Genomic DNA, 18,345 nt, shown 5'->3' on the forward strand with positions numbered 1-18,345 from the left:
GCAAGAATTTACTCTGATCCTTCTAATTGATGATGTGTGTGTGTGTCTATTGATATTTCTGCCTGAGAGTTCTCACAAATGAATGGAGGGGATTTTTTTTGTTGTTGTCCATAATTTGAAACTGTCCATTGTTCTTCTCCATATGATAGAACATATGAGGAAATGCAATTCCAGAACACCCTATACTGCCTCCAATACCTGTTTCTCCCTTTCTATCTGAACACCTATCTCACTTCACCTTGCAGAATGTAGCACTCAATCTCCATTCCCTTTTCACTCCTAGCATTTAGGTTAATAGTTTTTATAATGAAATAGAAAGGAGCAGAGTGTGTGTGTGTTGCCTAGGTTAAAAATTCTAGTTTACTGATGGACTTTCTTAGTGGACTATGAATCTGCAGAAGAATCGACCACTGGTTTCTTCTCAATTGAGTCTCTCTACACTGAAACTGATATTAATTCCCTCAAAGATATTTGAATGATTTGCATACCTATCAGTGTAGTTGTAAATTTGTAAGGCACTTTTCTTTTCATGGGCATTTTATTGGAAAGCTTTTGAGCAATGGAAGTGATTCAGCCTTAGCTAACTAGTTAGTGAGTCATGTGAATCGTATCCTAGCACTTAATTCTTTTAATTTACTGTCACTTCCCCATGGGTTCCCAAGCCTAGCATTCCTCCATACATATAATAGGTGCTCAATAAAATGTTGACTGATGAGTTGATTATTTCAATGTGCACTTCGGTAATATGGTCTATGCTAAATTAAATGCTTTCTTACTTAACCCGGCTACAAGTTTAAATATAATTCTGTTCCTATAGCAATTTCTCAGATGAGAAAGGACGTTAACTCTGCTGACATGTGTAATCTCCAACTTGACTTAGTACCCCAATTGAACATTTCTCAAATGACTTTAGTTGATTAAATGAAACTATGTGAGATTATTTGTCTCTCTGGTAGAATTCATGACTGAGTGGCTCCTCATATTTCAGTATTCAGGCTTCAGTGGGTTTCTGAGAAATATTGCCTTTTTTTTTTTGGAGAAAAGAGGCTTAAATATTTTATTTCAAGAAAGTATGCAGATGATTAAATGTACAACTTAATTGGAATAGCTTGTGTTCACTGAATATTTGAATTTATTATTCCAAATTATCTTAGTATACCATAGCTTTTCATTCATTCTCATACTTACCTAACCCCCGGAGAAAATATCCACCCCAAGAACGATCTCAAAAATTGTGTCGGAGTAGAATTAATGCTGTGATCTTTTTGTTTCATTTTCTTGTTAATTTTCAGCTTCTTAGCACTGAACAATTTAATTTCTTTTTAAAAACTGTATTTTATCCTATTAGTACTTTGAAAGTATACAGAAACATCCTCTGGCAGAAGTACAAAATTTAGAGCTGATCAAGTTGCTTTAGAATGAGCAGATCACCATCATTTTCACGGTCATCAGTTTTTAGAGGTGAAGAGAAGAAACTAATGTCCCTCAATTGACAAGTTTCTCTCCCAGAAGAGCAAGTACAAGGGGTCTTCCAAAAGGCCATGGAAAGATCCATATTATCTTTTAATTCCATTTTTCCATGACCTTTTTCAAGTACCCTTGTCCCAATTTTGAAGTTTCACATACCGAGTCTCTGACTATATCCTGTACCTGGTACACCGGCTCCTTATTTGTATGGTAAATAGTGAGATGTGCCACTCAAATTCCCCTGTAAGACAAGACTCACTGTCCAGCTTCAAGGAGTGTGGAAGCTGACAACCTCTAGTTGGCAGCATCTTTAGAGTTTGTTTCAGACACTTTTAGCTTAGATCACACTCCCTTGTGGTAGGGGGGTCTTCCATTCAATTCCTGAAGAAGGCAGTGGTACAAAAATCTGACCATTTTCACTCAATATGGGATTCCTGTGATGATCCAGATTTTCCCATTGGGTTTCCAGAGATTCTGTCGGGTCTGCATTGTGGCCTGACACCTCCCCTGCCCACTCATGTCCTTTCACTGGATGACTCCCCAATGAACCTTTTGCACTCATAACTCCTTGGTCTCAGCATCTGCTTCCCAGAGAACCCAACCTTTGGACAAAGTATTAGGAACATCGATAAGAAGGTAAAACAAATCAATGAAAGGTCAAGAAGAAGAGCCAGCTTTACCTTCCCTCTCGTCTTAAACACGGATGCTCTCTGAGGTTTCCAGCAGCCATTTACTAGTCAATTTGGACACAGAATGAAGGAGGACTGCTTTCTGTTTAGGGTTACAGTTTGGCCAACTGTTTACCTTCAGGGAGCTTTGTGCTAGAGTTTGAAGAACAAGTCTATCCAATAATAATAAAACGGTGTCATGTTTTCCCTTAGGCTTTTTCCTTTGTGCATACTTCTCCCTTTCCATGGAAAAAAGGTGTTGTTAGGCCAAGATAGAAATCAAGCCTTCCTGGTCCTCTGAGCCCACTGGATTTATTAAGAAAAGCAGAAATCATCCTAATACCTGAGTGCTGGACATCAAGAATGTCATTATCCCGGGTGTGCGTAGTTTGTCTTACAGTGAATTCATCACCATCTAGAAACCTCCCTAAAATCCTTTGAATTATGTAAAACACATTCACCCAGAGACATTGTGTCTCAGGGAGGTGAGATGGCCTGACTTAGGAATCATTATGACCAGCATCGTTATTTCTACTGAGTATTTAATATTTGTATGAGGCAGGTACTGTGCTAGGTATTTTCTATTCATTCTCTCCTTTCTAACTTACGACAGCTTTATCACATTGATATCCTGATGTCCAATTTTCAGATGTGAATACTAAGCCTAGACAGTTTAAGTAAAACATCCAAGGTCATATTGTGTAAAGTGCCCATTTTGCTCTGCTCATCAATTCTGACAAATGGATAAATTTTGCCTAGATCCAAGTCCATTGCTCTTTTTCTGTCATTTAAGAGTTTTATTAATAGATGCACAGGAGAAACTGTATGGCATTTTGGACGGATTATGCCTTTTTTTTTCTGATATATCTTTCTTGCATGTATGATGGTACACAGATTTCATTACCCAAGATGTATTTTCACTTCTCTGATCAATCAGAAATGCTTATTTCCTTTCTTCATTTTGCTTTTTCTCATGATGAATGCAGGAGTTATCCTCTTTTTTTGGAGGTGGGGTCAGATCTTCATTGTTTTCTGTTGTAACTATCCTTCCCAAACAATAATCCGATGTCTTCTACGTCATGTTGGCTGCCTCCTTATATTCTGTCAGGTATAGATTGAGTCTTAGGAAGTGATGTCATCGATATCACAGATGTCTGGGAAGGGTTATCTGTGGGGCAAGTTCTGATGACAGTGGCAACAGAGTAGGGAACTTGTATATTTTTAAATAATGAGCAGCATGGAACAAGGATTAGAGTTCTTGAAAATGAGGTAATCAACTACATTATACATTAATATATAAAATGTATTAATGAATAAAATGAACAAAATTTTAAAATAACTTAGAAAATACTTTTATTTACATTCTTAATTTGTTTTATTGTTAGGTCTGCTTGGGTTTGTGGTGCTAGGCTAATGTCAGAATCCTGCTCGCAGCACCAATTGTCGAGCTAGGGCTGCGTCTGGTGCTCACAGACCCCTCAAGCCCTTTGTCCAGACTGGGTTACAAACCCTTCACATGCCAGGCTGGGTCCCCAGAACCCTCACACACTAGGCTGGGTCACCAGACCCCTCACACACAGGTCTATGAGCTAGGTAACCAGCAAACAGTTCTTTGGAAGCCATAGGTTGGAAAACATAGCCGCACAGAATGGCAGACGCCTGAGACAGTCGCCAGCCAGGATGGCGGTGCTGCCCATGCCTACTAACTCCACCAACACAAAATTTGCTTGCCAAGAATGCTGCACCACCCCCAACCTGCCACAAAGCTATGGAACCTGACCAAACTATTCTATTTTCCCAACAATCCATTCCTTCAGTGTCCCTCCTTGTACAATCTACACATTCAGAATCTTCTGCAATGTTCCTTTAGCAAGGATGGACAACACTTACATTCACATATTACACATTCCATCCCAGTCCCAAAAGTCTTTCGCTTGTTGCCGCACCAACTCAAAATTCCAAAGTCCAAAGTCTCCTCTGAGACCAAAAGCAAAAGTCCTTCTAGCTGTGAACATGTAAAACTCAAAAACAAATTTACCTACTGCCAAGATACAATGGTGGAACAGACATTGCATACACATTCCCATCCCAAAAGAGAGGAATAGGCCAGAAAAAAGGAGAAACAGGCCCCAAACAAGTCCGAAACCTAGCAGGACAGACATTAAATCTTAAAGCTCCAAAATAATCTTCTTTGACTCCAAGTCCTGCGTCCTGGGCACAATTGGGCACCTGGGCCCCCAAAGCATCAGGCAACCTCACTCCCACAGCTCAGCCAGGTGCAGCCCAGTGGGCTGCACTGGTGACTGTGGCTTTTCCAGGCCGGTGTTGCATGTTGCTAGTGTCCTTACAGTTCTGGGGTCCCAGTAGCAGCCCTGCTGCCTTGGCTCTACTAGACATTTCCCTAGTGGGGGCTCCCTGTGGGAGCTCTGACCCCACTTTCCTGCTCAGCATTGCTCTACTTGATGGCCTCTGCAGTGGCTCCACCCCTGCAGCAGATCTCTGCCTGGGTCCCCAGCCTTTTTCATACATCTTCCAAAATGTAGGTGGTGGCTGCCATGCCTCCACTGCTCGTGTCACATACTGCTGGCCTGCAAACTTAACACAATGTGAACACCACCAAGGTTTTCGGCTTTTGCTCTTTGGAGGTGCTGATGCAGGATTGCTCCAGTGAGAGCAGCTGGAATGCAGGGAGCAGTTTGCCAAGGGCAATGACACCTCAGGTCTGTCCTCCAGTAAAACTCAGTTCTCCTAGGATGGGAGGGGTGCTCTCCCAAACTTCTCAAATGCCTTCAGGGCCTGTGATGGGTGGGGCACCCATCTAGCCTTCTCAAATGCTTTTAGGGTTTTTTTCCCATTGTCCTGGTTTTTGAATTACTTCAATCAGCTCAGCTTACATTGGCTATTCACTCAGTCTCAGGCAGTTTTGCATCGTTAACCCACAGTTCAAGCAGCTGCATTTGCCCAGTCCATCAGGAAGTGGCTGCCCTGCCCCTGTGCATATTTGTGGCTCTCCTGCAACCTCTGCCACCAAGACAGGCATGTGGTACTGGAAACTAACTATCCCACCTTTTCACCAGGTGAAAACATACTTGAAATTCTGCAGGGGCACCTGTCCTTGGGTCATCTGCCCATCTGCATGTGGCACTCTTTCCTCAGGTTTATACAGCACCCATCTGGCCATCAGGTTTAAGTGGCACTCTCTGAGCCTTTTGCCTTCAGACAAATTCAAATGTGTTTACTATATCATCTCTAGAGCACATTACACCACCTACCCCTAGGTCTCATAATTGCAGCAGCCTGGGGCTCTCTCTGTTTCTGCTGCTTTACTGTCTCAATTTCTCATGCACAACAGGTCATGCCTGGAGACACATGATTTTCCCCAACTCACCACTGGGTTGGTCTTCCCTGGTGTGAGAGGCAGGAGTGGCCAGTAACTGCATGTCATCCTCCAGGACATTTATCTGTGCTTCCAACCACTCTGCTTTCTGTGTGCAGCATAGTGATCAGCAGCCAGGCTCCGGTCAGCAGAAAAGTGGCCACTGGGCACCACATGCTCAAAGATAGCCACATTTCCTCCCCCTCCCAAGGAGTTTTGCATTGTAATACCTGGTCTATGCTGCCTTGAAGTACAGTGTGCAGCAACCAGATCCAGGTCAATAGGAAAGTGGCCATAGGGCAGAGCATATTCAAAAGTAGCCACATTTCCTCCTTCTTCCAAGGGCTTTTGGCTCCTTTGCCTGCTCAGAATCCTGTAACAGACTACGCCAATTGTAGTGCTATGGCTAATGTTGGAATCCTGCTGACTATGCCAATTGTGGTGCGAGGCTAATGTCAGAATCCTGCTCACAGTGCCAATTGTCAAGCTAGAGCTGAGTCTGGTGCTCACAGACCCCTCAAGCCCTTTGTCCAGACTGGGATGCTAACCCTTCAAATGACAAGCTGGGTCCCCAGACCCCTCACATGCCAGGCTGGGTCACCAAACCCCTCACACACCAGGCTGGGGCACCAGACCCCTCACACGCAGGTCTATGAGCTAGGTAACCTGCAAACAGGTGTTTGGAAGCCATAGGTTGTAAAACATGGCTGCATGGAGTGGCAGACACCTGAGGCAGTCACCAGCCAGGGTGATAGTGCTGCCCATGCAATACTAACTCCACCCACACACAACTTGCTTACCAAGAATGCTGCACCACCCCCAAACTGCCCCGATGTGAGGGATCCTGACCAAACTATTCTATTTTCCCTAAAGGGTTGAATGAAAACAGAGCTGTAGACAGAATTTTGTAGGTCAATGTTCTTAAAGCCATCACTCAAGAAGTTTTAAAGGGAATGGTATGTACAAATAAGAATTACAATTCTTATTTAGCAAATATGCTTATTTGGCAAAGACAATTTGTAAAAATTATGTCAGAGAACATTTATTTATTTTTTGCTTATTTATTCACTTATTCAATCACTTATTTTACATATAGATTAATTAAACTACTACTACTAGCCAGACTTTGCTAGTTGTTCAGCATATGACAAAGACAGGTTATCATCTTTACTAGATATTAGCATTTTAGAAGGGAAGGCAGATTTTAAACAAGTGATTTTAATTCCATGTGATGTGTAGCATTTAAGCAGAGGCTAGTTGTCTTGGAAGCAAAGACATATGAGCCATGATCTTCACGGAAATTGTTGGTGTTGAAGAATGACTAAAAATTCTCTAGATGTCTACAGAGGAGGAGCTAAAGTAATGTTGCAGAGCCTCAGAAGAGTACCACAACTGAGCCAAAATTTAAGATTTTGGATTATGGAGTGAGGGGAATGATTTCAAATTTTTGCTTTTTTTCTCTCTAATATTTCATCCTCACTGAGCACTTGATCCTAGGCATTGGCTAAGAAATCGATTGGATCAAGTTCTCCAATCCTCATGGTGGCCCTATGATACAATTGGCATAAATTGCTGTAGGCGCCTGATCACACAATTTAAGCAGGGATTCTCATTCATGTAGTTTGACTCTAAAGCCTGGCATCCAAGAAAGTTAATACTATCCAATCCCTTTGCTTCAGCTGAGACTTTGCATAAATGAGAATCATCATTGACCCTGGAACATATCAGGATCTGTTGGGTATTTTAATAACCCCAATAATAACAACAATAACAACGAAATAACTACCTATACTTGACCATGTTTTGTGAAAGGCAATGATTTAATCAATAGTAAAATTAGAAATGGTCATTTTTTTATTGACAGATGAAGAAGCCAAGGTTTAGGTAAGTCATATAATTGCCCAACAATATAGCTTGATGGTGATAAAACAAACAAACAAACAAACACAGGACCCTGATCTATTTGACCCCAGAGTCCACACACAGCCAACCTCATCACAGCACTCCCTCTTGCTTAGAAAGAGGCCAGATTCACTTTCTCTCCAGCTTCTGCCTGCACTGCTAGCAATGCTCCATAAAAATGCAGAACATGGCTATACTAGCAGAAAAAAAAAAAATCTGCAATTATTCAGAGACAAGAAATAGCACAAGTCAAGTCTCTGGGATGCTTGCTTGGAAGTGCTTACCTAGGCTTTCAAGGGGAGGCACCATCAGGAGCTACATCAAACAGCACTATCAACTCCCATTGATTTGATTGCCACCGTTATTCAGGTGAAAAATCTCTCTGCTAAAGCCATTCTAAGATGCACTGTGACTGTGGACACCCTCAGAAAACTCCCACATGTCTTCTTAGCAGCCCGCCTGTCACTTCCCTGCAGGAGCTAATGACAGGTGGACTGTTTTTTTTTTTTTTTTTTCCTTAAAACATATTTTGAAGCACTAGAGTCAGGCGTGTCTAGTCTCTGCTCTTTGACTGTAAAATCTAATAATCATTATTAGGTTTATTTTTTCAGCTTCAATTACTTTGTTAGAGGTACAGTGAATAGACATTATGAGGAATTAAGTGATGATAATTGACATAATGATAAATGAGATAAATAATTATTATGGTAGCTAATATTTATTAGGTATTTATTATATACCACCACTGGGCTGACTTTTACTCACTGAACTCCTTTAATAAATCTAAGGGTAAGTACTATTATTTTCTCACCTTACAAATTGGGAAGGTAGTGTAGTATATGCCCTAAGGTGACCCCCATTGAGTCATACCATGTATAACTCTCTCCCTTTGAATTCAGGCAGATTCTGTGACTTGCTAAAGGCAAAGGGACTTTTCAGATGTAATTGGGATCCCCAAAGCATTTGATTTTGAGCTAATCAAAAGATAAATAATCCTGAGTGGGTCTGATCTAATCAAGTGAGATCTTTAAAAGACTGCCAGCTATTTCACATATAAAGATGGCATGTATCTACTTTACCAGAACTTAGTATTTTAGATAGGAGGGCAGATTCTAAACAAGTTATTATAATTCAATGTGATGTGTCTTACTTAAGCAGAGGTGGTGATTGGTTGTCACGGGAGTGCAGATATACGAGCCACAACTTGCATGGAGAATATCAGTATTGAAGAAGGAATACAAATTCTTTGGGTAGATAAAGAGGAGAAGCCTAAGTAATGGTTCAAAACCTCAGAAGTATAAACACCACAGTCAAGTAGCTAATATTGGGCAAGAGAAGTCAGAGATTCTCTTGCTTCCCTTGAAGATGAATGATGCCATGAGCTCTATAGCTGGCGGAAATAAATTCAGCCAGCAACTCATGGGAGCTTGGGAAAGGATCTTTCCTCAGTTAAGTCTCTAATCGTAATGCAGCCCAACCAACACCTTAGCTCCTGACTCATAGGAACTGTGAGAAAATAAATGTGTTTTTAAAATCATTTTTCAATCAAGGTGCAATTCAGATAATATAAAATTAACCATTTTAAGGCATACAATTCAATGGCAATTAGTACATTCACCATGCTGCACAGCAACCATCACCACTATCTATTTCCAAAATATTTTTATCACCCCAAAAGGAAACCCTATAACTACTAAGAATTCATTCCACATCCCCCTTACCCCCAACCCTAGCAGCCACTAATTTGTTTCTGTCTCTATAGTTTTACCTATTCTGGATGTTTCATATACGTGGAATTATACAATATGTGACCTCTGTGTCTGAATACTTTTGCTTGCTTAATGTTTTTGAGGTTTACCCTAATTGTGGAGTTTATTAGTACTTCATTCTTTCTGTGGGTGAGTAATATTCAATTGTATGGATATATAGAATTTTGTTTATCCACCCATCTATCAATGATCATTTAAGTTGTTTCCACCTAAAGGCTATCGTAAATAGTGCTGCAATGAATACATGTACGCGTATTGGAGTTCCTGCTTTCACTTCTTTGTAGTGTTGAATTAGGAGTGGAATTTCTGGCTTATCTGAAAATTCTATGTTTACTTTTTTGAGGAACTTCTATTGAAGAAAGACTCTCGTACACTACCAAAAATACATACTATTAATCTTTCTCCCATCCTTCCCCAAGGGGACCTGTGGCCTTTTACCAGAGTAACTGTGCATTGAGAAAGGGAAATTATCAGACCTTTTGGGACTAGTAGACACTGGATCTGAACTGACATTGATTCCAGGAGACCTGAAGTGTCACAATGGCCTTCTGGTTAGAATAGGAGCTTATAGGGGTCAGGTGATTAATGGAGTCGTAGCCCAAGTCCAACTCACTGTGGATCCAGTGGGTCCCTGAACCCATCCTGTCATTATTTCCCCAATTCTAGAATACATAATTGGAATAGACATACTTAGAAGCTGGCAGGATCCCCACATTGGTTCCCTGACCTGTGGAGTGAGGACAATCGTGGTGGAAAAGGCTAAATGGAAGCCAACAGAGCTGCCTCTATCTAGGAAAATAGTAAATCAAAAATAATACATCATCCCTGGGGGGATTGAAGAGATTATTGCTACTATCAAGGACTTGAAAGAGGCAGGGGTGGTGATTACCACCACATCCCTATTCAACTCTCTTATTCGGCCTTTGAAGAACACAGATGGATCCTGGAGAATGACAGTGGATTATCGTAAGCTTAACCAAGTGGTGACTCCAAGTGCAGCTCCTGTACCAGATATGGTCTCATTGCTTGAACAAATTAACACCTTTCAGGTATCTGGTATGCAGCTATTGATCTGGAAAATGCCTTTTTCTCCATTCCCGTCCATAAGGCCCACCAGAAGCAGTTTGCTATCAGCTGACAAACCCAGCAATACACCTTTACCATACTTCCTCAGGGGTATAAAAACCCTCCAGCTCTATGTCACAATTTGGTTTGCAGGGATCTTGATCACTTTTCCCTTCCACATGGCAGTATGCCGGTCCATTACATTGATGGCATTATGCTGACTGGACCTAGTGAGCATGAAGTAGCAACTGCTCTGGACTTATTGGTAAGACATTTGTGTGTTAGAGGATGGGAAATAAATCCAACTAAAATTCAGGAGCCATCTATCTCAGTTAAATTTCTAGGGGTCTATTGATGTGTGGCATGTTGAAATGTCCCTTCTAAGGTGAAGGATAAGTTGTCATTCTGGCCCCTCCTACTACCAAGAAAGAGTCACAGCACGTAGTGGGCCTATTTGGATTTTGGAAGCAACATATTTCTCATTTGGGTGTGTTACTCTGGCCCATCTACTGAGTGACCTGAAAGGCTAATAATTTTGAGTGGGGCCCATGACAGGAGAAGGCTCTGCAACAGGTCCAGGCTGCTGTGCAAGCTGTTCTGCCCCTTGGGCCATATGTCCCAGCAGACCCAGTGATCCTTGAGGTGTCAGTGGCAGATATGAATGTTGTTTGGAGCCTTTGGCAGGCCCCTATAGGTGAATCACTGGGGAGACCCTTAGGATTTGGAGCAAGGCCCTGACATCATCTTCAGATAACTATTCTCCTTTTGAGAAGCAGTTTTGGCCTGCTACTGGGCCTTAGTAGAAAATGAACACTTGACTATATGCCACCAAGTTACCATGAGACCTGAGCTGCCCATTATGAACTAGGTGTTATCTGACTCAGATAGCCGTTAAGGTTGGGCACACATGGCGGCACTCAGTCATCAAATGGAAATGGTATATACGTGATCAGGCCCAAGTAGGTCCTAAAGGCGCAAGTAAGTTACATGAAGAAGTGGCCCAAATATCCATGGTTCCTTCTTCATGCTACACTGTCTTCTCTTCCTCAGCCTGCACCTGCGGCCTCATGGGGAGTTCCCTATGATCAATTGACACAGGAAGAGAAGGTTAATGCCTGGTTTACATGATATGCAGGCCCCACCTGAAAATGGACAGCTGCAGCATTACAGTCCCTTTTTGGTACATCCCTGAAGGGCAGTGGTGAGGGGAAATTTTCTCAATGGACAGAACTTCTGGCAACGCACCTGATTGTGCACTTTGCTTGGAAGGAGAAATGGCCATATATGTGATTATATACTGATTCATGGGCTATAGCCAATGGTTTGGCCAGATGGTCAGGAATATCGAAGGAACATGATTGGAAAATTGGTGAGAAGGAAATTTTTTGGGGGGAAGAGATATGTGGATAGACCTCTCTGAGAGGGTAAAGGATGTGAAGATATTTGTTCCCCATATGAATGCCCATTGAAAAGTGACCTCAGCTGTGGAGGACTTTAAAAATCAGGTGGATAGAATGACCATTCTGTGGAAATTAGTCAGCCTCTTTCTCCAGCCACCCCTGTCATCACACAATGGGCTCATAAGCAAAGTGGCCATGCAGTCAGGGATAGAGGTTATGCATAGGCTCAGCAACATGGACTTCTGGTCACCAAGGCTGACCTGGTTACGGCAACTACTGAGTGCCCAATCTGCCAGCAGCAGAGACCAACACTGAGCCCCCGATATGGCACCATTCCCTGGGGTGATCAGCCTGCCACCTGGTGGCAGGTTGATTACATTGGACCACTTCCATCATGGAAGAGATAGCATTTTCTCCTTTTGGAATAGACACTTACTCTGGATATGGATTTGCCTTGCCAGCACAAAAATGCTTCAGCCCAAACTACCAACTGTCGACTCAAGGAATGCCTTATTCACCATCATGGCATTCCATACAGCATTGCTTCTGACTAAGAAACTCACTTCACAGCTAAAGAAGTGCAGCAATGGGCTCATGTTCATAGAATTCACTGGTCTTACCATGTTCTCCATTATCCTGAAGCAGCTGGTCTGAAAGAATGGTGGAATGGCCTTTTGAAGCCACAGTTACAGTGCCAGTTAGGTGACAATACCTTGAAAGAATGGAGCAAAGTTCTACAGAAAGCTTTATGTGCTCTAAATCACTTCCCAGTACATGGTTCTGTTTTTCCCATAGCCAGGATTCATGTCCAGGAATCAAGGGATGAAAATGGAAATGACACCCCTCACCATTACCCATAGCAACCCACTAGCAAAATTTTTGCTCTGCTCGTTTAGAGGTCTTGGTTGCAGAGGGAGGAATGCTTCCATCAGAGACACAGAAATGATCCTGTTGAATTGGAAGTTAAGGCTGCCCAACCTGGTCACTTTGGGCTCCTCATGCTTCTGAGTCAACAGGCTAAGGAAGGAGTTACGGTGTTGACTGGGGTGATTGACCCAGGCTACCAAGGGAAAGTTGGAGTACTACTTCACAATGGAGGTAAGGAAAATTATATATGGAATACAGGAGATCCTTCAGGACGTCTCTTAGTACTACCATGCCCTTTGATTAAGGTCAATGGAAAATTACCACAACCAAATACAGGCAAGGCTATGAATGGCCCAGATTCTTCTGCGATGAATCACTCTGGCAAGTAAAGAACCAAGAACAGCTGAGGTGCTCACTGAATGCAAAAGGAATACAGAATGGATAGTGGAAGAAGGTAGTTTTAAAAATATAGCTCTGACCACATGACCAGTTACAGAAACTAAATAATTTTCAGCTGATATTGTTTCTAAAGTTTGTCTTTGAACAAACATTAGCTAATGGAATACCATGATAAACACTTAGCACTAAGAATGAGTATCTTAGTCCATTTGGGCTACTATAACAACATATCTTCCAATGGGTAATTTTAAATAATAGAAATGTATTTCTCACAGTTCAGGAGGCTGAAAAGTTCAAGATCGCAAAACCAATGGATTCTGTGTCTGGTGAGGACCTGTTCCATGCATGAAGTCTTGTGGTGGCACCCTTGCATGGTGGAACCCTTGCATGGTGGAAAAGGCAGAAGGGTCATTAAATTCCCTGGAACAATGTTCACTTTTTCAACAAAGTGTGTGTGTGTGTGTGTGTGTGTGTGTGTGTGTGTGTGTGTGTGTGTGTGTGTGTGTGTGTGTGTGTGTGTGTGTGAGTGTGATGTGTATGTATTATGACCAAGCTCTTTCTATGTGTACCTCTGAAGATAAAAATGATAGAGTCTCTTTTATAAGGGCATCGATCTCATTCATGAGGGTGGAGCATTCATGGGCTAATCATTTCCTAAAGGCCCCTTCTCTTACTACTATTACATTGGGGATTAAGTTTCAACATGAATTTTGGAGGGACACATTCAAACCATAGCAGTGAACTATCTAAGTTATAACATCTGTTTTATATAGATAGGAAAACTGAAGCCCAGATAGGAACTCTAAGTGGAAGATGTAAACCTAGGGTCAAGTTGAGATGGAGCAGGAGACACCTGGGCTACTCATGATGTTTGGCCCATTGTGGGGGCTCTGTAAGAGATTAAATGTGAAGACTTAAAAATTATTAGTGCGAAATATTGAACTAGGCTCCCTTTTAACAAACAGATAAAAGCCACAGGACATTTCTATATGCCATACAATGTTGTGCTTCTCTGTGTGCTTGGGTTTGTGTGGGCGTGCATGTGTGTTCCCACTGTTTTAAAACTATAGTTTCTTCTTTTTTTTTTTTTTTTAGAAGGATAGAACATGTTTTATTTAACATTTTGCTAGCTTGACTTACACCTTTTAAATATGTGGTCATATTTTACCCTATATCCCCCCAATAGTGGGGCTGATACTTAAAATGTTTTTATTATGGAAAATTTCATACATGTACAAAACACAGATTAGTATAATGAATACTCCTGTGCCCTCACCTGGTTTCAACAATTCTCAACTCATGCCTAGTCTTTTACACTATCCTCACCCATTTCGCCCCTCTCATATTATTTTGAAGCAAGTTAGTGTGGCGCTAGATTAATAAATTTAGGGCCTGATGGTGGAAGGTCCTGGAGTTCCCCCATTAGCAGAATGGCAAATCACAGCCTGGGAAAACCCATCAAAGACCCAAAGGCGCAGGAGCAGTGAGCTCCCTCTAAAACTATAATTTCTTCTTAAAGTTAGTGAAACTGCCAAAGTTACTTTATCAAAAGTAACTTTGATAAAACAGCACTATATATTGACACATTTTCTGGATTAATCCTGCTACATGCTAAAGGAAACATTTTGCTTGGATATGAATGTAAGTGGGGGTTTGGGAGGGGGAGTGACATTCACCCTTTCACGTGACAATAGCCAAGGTAGATGGTGCAGACATTGGCAAATTTTACCACAGGGCCATTACTTTCAAATTTAAGTTTTTCTCTGTCATGCTTTTTTGGTATGTTAACACACCCAAAGAGGAAATTGGCAAACTCACTGAGTGTAGGAGAACTTCTGGGAGAGTGTTACGTGTTCATACTGCTTTTGAGTCAGTGGGGTGTCTGTAATTTTCTCTGAAACCCCAATGCCAAACTGAAATGGAGATTACCCTAGATAGTCTACATAATTCAAGGCAGCCAAGCTGAAAGAGATTTGGAACATTTTCTTGTTTATAGAATTTGCTATTCACTAAACCTGCAATCATTAGAGATCACTCTGGAGACCATAGCTGAGCTGTGGAACACCACAGTGAGTAGAGTGCTACACTCTGCTTTTCATTTTCAGAAGCAGTCAGAGCTAATCTTTAAGTGGAAGAAACACATGATTTCAATTAGTTTCTAGGGGACAGCAACCTGGAAACTCATTTATTTGATACATTAAACTCGCAAATTGCTGTTATTCACCACAACCACAGAAGCTGAAGAAACCAGCAACTTTATCACTATCGTTTGTGTATCTTCTGTGTTACAGTTATAATGAGCTTGTTTATAATGTATACATGTCACACACAGACACACATGCACACAATTTGTTGAAGGAGTGACAGGCTTCCAGGGCTTTTTAATAACCCTGACAATTTGCATGCAGGTATTTTGAGATACGTTTCTTTGGAGAATTATTTTTGATGTAGATGAGTAGATGAAGAAAACATTAATTCAATGATACTGTTATTGTGGGAGGTGGGCAAAGACAAGGAGGACAAGAAGACGTCAATAGACACCTGAGTCACATGCTTCTTCCATCCCCCACCTCCACCCCCACGCATCATCTAGAAGTAAGGGAATATTCAGAGGCATTTTTAGTAAGCTAGTACCAAGCAGCAACCCTTAGGACTGCTATTGGGTCTCACCTGCTTGTCTGTCACTGTGAGACCACAAAACTCAGAACTTCAATATCCTGGTGGGATTGCTTCCAAAGTAGGGATGCGGGTGGGATATTCAGCATTCCAGCAGCCTTGAGTTTTCTTCGGAGTGATTCCGTGTGTGGATTCTTCCTTTTGCCTGTTAGGTATGCTCACACTTTCTCAGACTAGCTGGCACACAATACCCAAATGTTGAACGAACTGGTCACCTGGAATTGATTTGTCAGCATTACTTCCCAGATTCTTTGCTCTCTTCTGCGGAAAAGTCACTCTGATTCCTTGCCTTGCCCTTAAATCCATCTTTTCTTAACTTCACCAATGGATATTTAAACCCATGGCTGAAGCTTAATGTCCCAGACCCAAACACCTCTCTAACTCATTGTTGTTCCCTACTTTTTTTCACAAATCTTAGAAGGCAAAGCCCAAGACCTGACCCTTATTTGTCTAATTATTTTCTTTATTTACTTACAATTCTCCTTTATATGACCTTGGGAAAATTATTTTTTCTCTCTGAGTCTTATGGTCTCTTATCTACAAAGTGCAGCAAGTTGAAATTGTTGCTCTCACAAGCCTCTACGTTCCTATCAAATTATAGTGCTAAGAAAGTGATGTTGTCTATAATTAACAATAATTTATTGTATATTTTCAAATGGTTAGAAGAGGGGAGTTCAAATGTTCTCACCCCAAAGAAATGATAAATGTTCGAGGCGATAGTATGTTAATTTGCCTGATCTTATTACCACATAGTGTATCCATGTATTGAAATATTACTCTGTACCTCATAAATATTTACAATTATTACATGTCAATTAAAAATAAAAGTGAAGGTGAAATATGATATGCATTACTGGTGAGGGAATATCAAACCAAAAAATAAAAATACCTTCAAACAGTCAGTCTGAGGCTGATAACATTAGACAGTTCCACATTTCCATAATCAATAATCAAAAAATCATCAATAAAAATATAGTTCCGCCAAGACTACTCTCTTCCTTGTCTGTCTGAAGCATTTTTTAAATATAAAAGCTTAGTGAGCCCCAGTTATCTATTTTGTTTTTGATGTATGGCTCTGCAAAAGATGTCTCTCTAGCAAGTACACAGCTACAGTCACTCAATATAAAGTTCTTTGGATCACTGAGATGACACAGATAATTAATTCTCTGAGCTTCATGAGAAACCTTTGTATGAGGTAGAAGAACTTCAACGATGTGCTTCAAAGAACTCTCATTGTTAAGGCAAAAGGCACTAGAATCACAGGAATTTTTCAAAATCATAATCTGGTAAGGATCGTAGCCTGCACAGCATTCATTAGCCTGTGACTCTGTGCTATTAATGATTATCAAAAGTTTCCAACATAAACAGCCAAAAGAAAGTAAAAAACTCAACATGGTTTATCGGTTTTACTTTCTCTAAGATCACTGCTTGAAGCCTGGGGCCATCCCCACTTGGTGTCTCCTCCTCACCATCCAATCCAATCAGCCACAAAGCCCCAGACATGCTATCTCACAGGCTCCCACTGTTATGACAGCCCTGCTGCCAGTACATTTGTTCATGTATCACCAAATATTGCTTGAACTGTTAAGCGATTATTATATTTATTCTTTCTTTCCCTCTGTTTTAGCTTCTTTAACCTGTCAGATGATGCTAGAATTATGTTTCTAAAATTACATATATGATGTCACCCCCTGCCTAAAGCTTTCCAGTGGTTATTTACATTAGTCCGTTTCTGTTGCTTATAACAAAGTACGTGAACCTGGACTATATAAAAAGAAACAATATTTATTGATTACATTTTGGGGGCTGGGATGTCCAAAATCCAGGGAACACATCTGGTGAGGGCCTTGTTGTTGGTAACAGTGACACAGGGGACTCATGGCAGAATAGCAGAGCAGAGAGAGCACTAACCTTCGCAGTTGGCTTCTTTTATTAATTTATGTATTTATTTTATAAATTAAAACATAATTGATAGTACATGTCTGTGAGGTACAGAGCTGCATATAAATACTTGTGTGCAATATGTGATGCTCAAATCAGGATGATTAGAATATTCAATATTATACCATGTTGTCATATTTCATGGCTCTTTATCAAATCCTCCCTTAACCCCCTCCCCATCCGGTAATCTCAACTCTGTCATCTCCTTATGAAAGCTTAATGTATTATTGTGATTATTGTACCTTTCTTTCTCTTTTTATTTATTTGTTTATTTCTTTATCTTCCACTTCTGAGTGAGGACATGTGGTATTTCTCTTTTTCTGCCTGGCTTATTTCACTTAAGATAATTTTCTCTAAGTTCACCCAGGTTGCTACTAATGGCAAGCTTTCTTGCTTTGATATGGCACAGTAGTATTCCATTGTGTAAATATACCAGATTGTCCTTATCCAGTCATCCTCTGATGGGCACTTATGTTGGTTCCAACTCTTGGCTATCATAAATAGAGCTGTGATAGACATGGGAGTAGAGGTATTCCTTTGATATAATGATTTCCATTCCTTGAGGTATATACCCAACAGTGGAGTTGCTAGATTGCATGGCAGTTCTATCTGTCATTGTTTGTCAGATATGTCATGGTATGTCATCCATACCATTTTACATAATGGCTGTACCAATTCAAAGTCCCACTAGCAGTGCATGAGGGTTCCTTTTTCTCCACATCCTCACCGCATTTGTTTTTCTCTCTTTTTGATAATAACTATTCTAACTGGGGTGAGATAATATCTCAATAAGGTTTTCATTTACATTTCCCTGA

At 41.0% G+C, this 18,345-nt stretch overlaps 1 pseudogene; it reads left to right on the plus strand.

Moving 5' to 3' along the window:
- Positions 1-15,210, plus strand: part of LOC134387437 (uncharacterized) — a 47,761-nt pseudogene extending 32,551 nt beyond the window's left edge.
- Positions 15,211-18,345: the final 3,135 nt, after the last annotated feature.

This window comes from Cynocephalus volans, chromosome 10 (assembly GCF_027409185.1).
Source record: "Cynocephalus volans isolate mCynVol1 chromosome 10, mCynVol1.pri, whole genome shotgun sequence".
Taxonomy (NCBI): domain Eukaryota; kingdom Metazoa; phylum Chordata; class Mammalia; order Dermoptera; family Cynocephalidae; genus Cynocephalus; species Cynocephalus volans.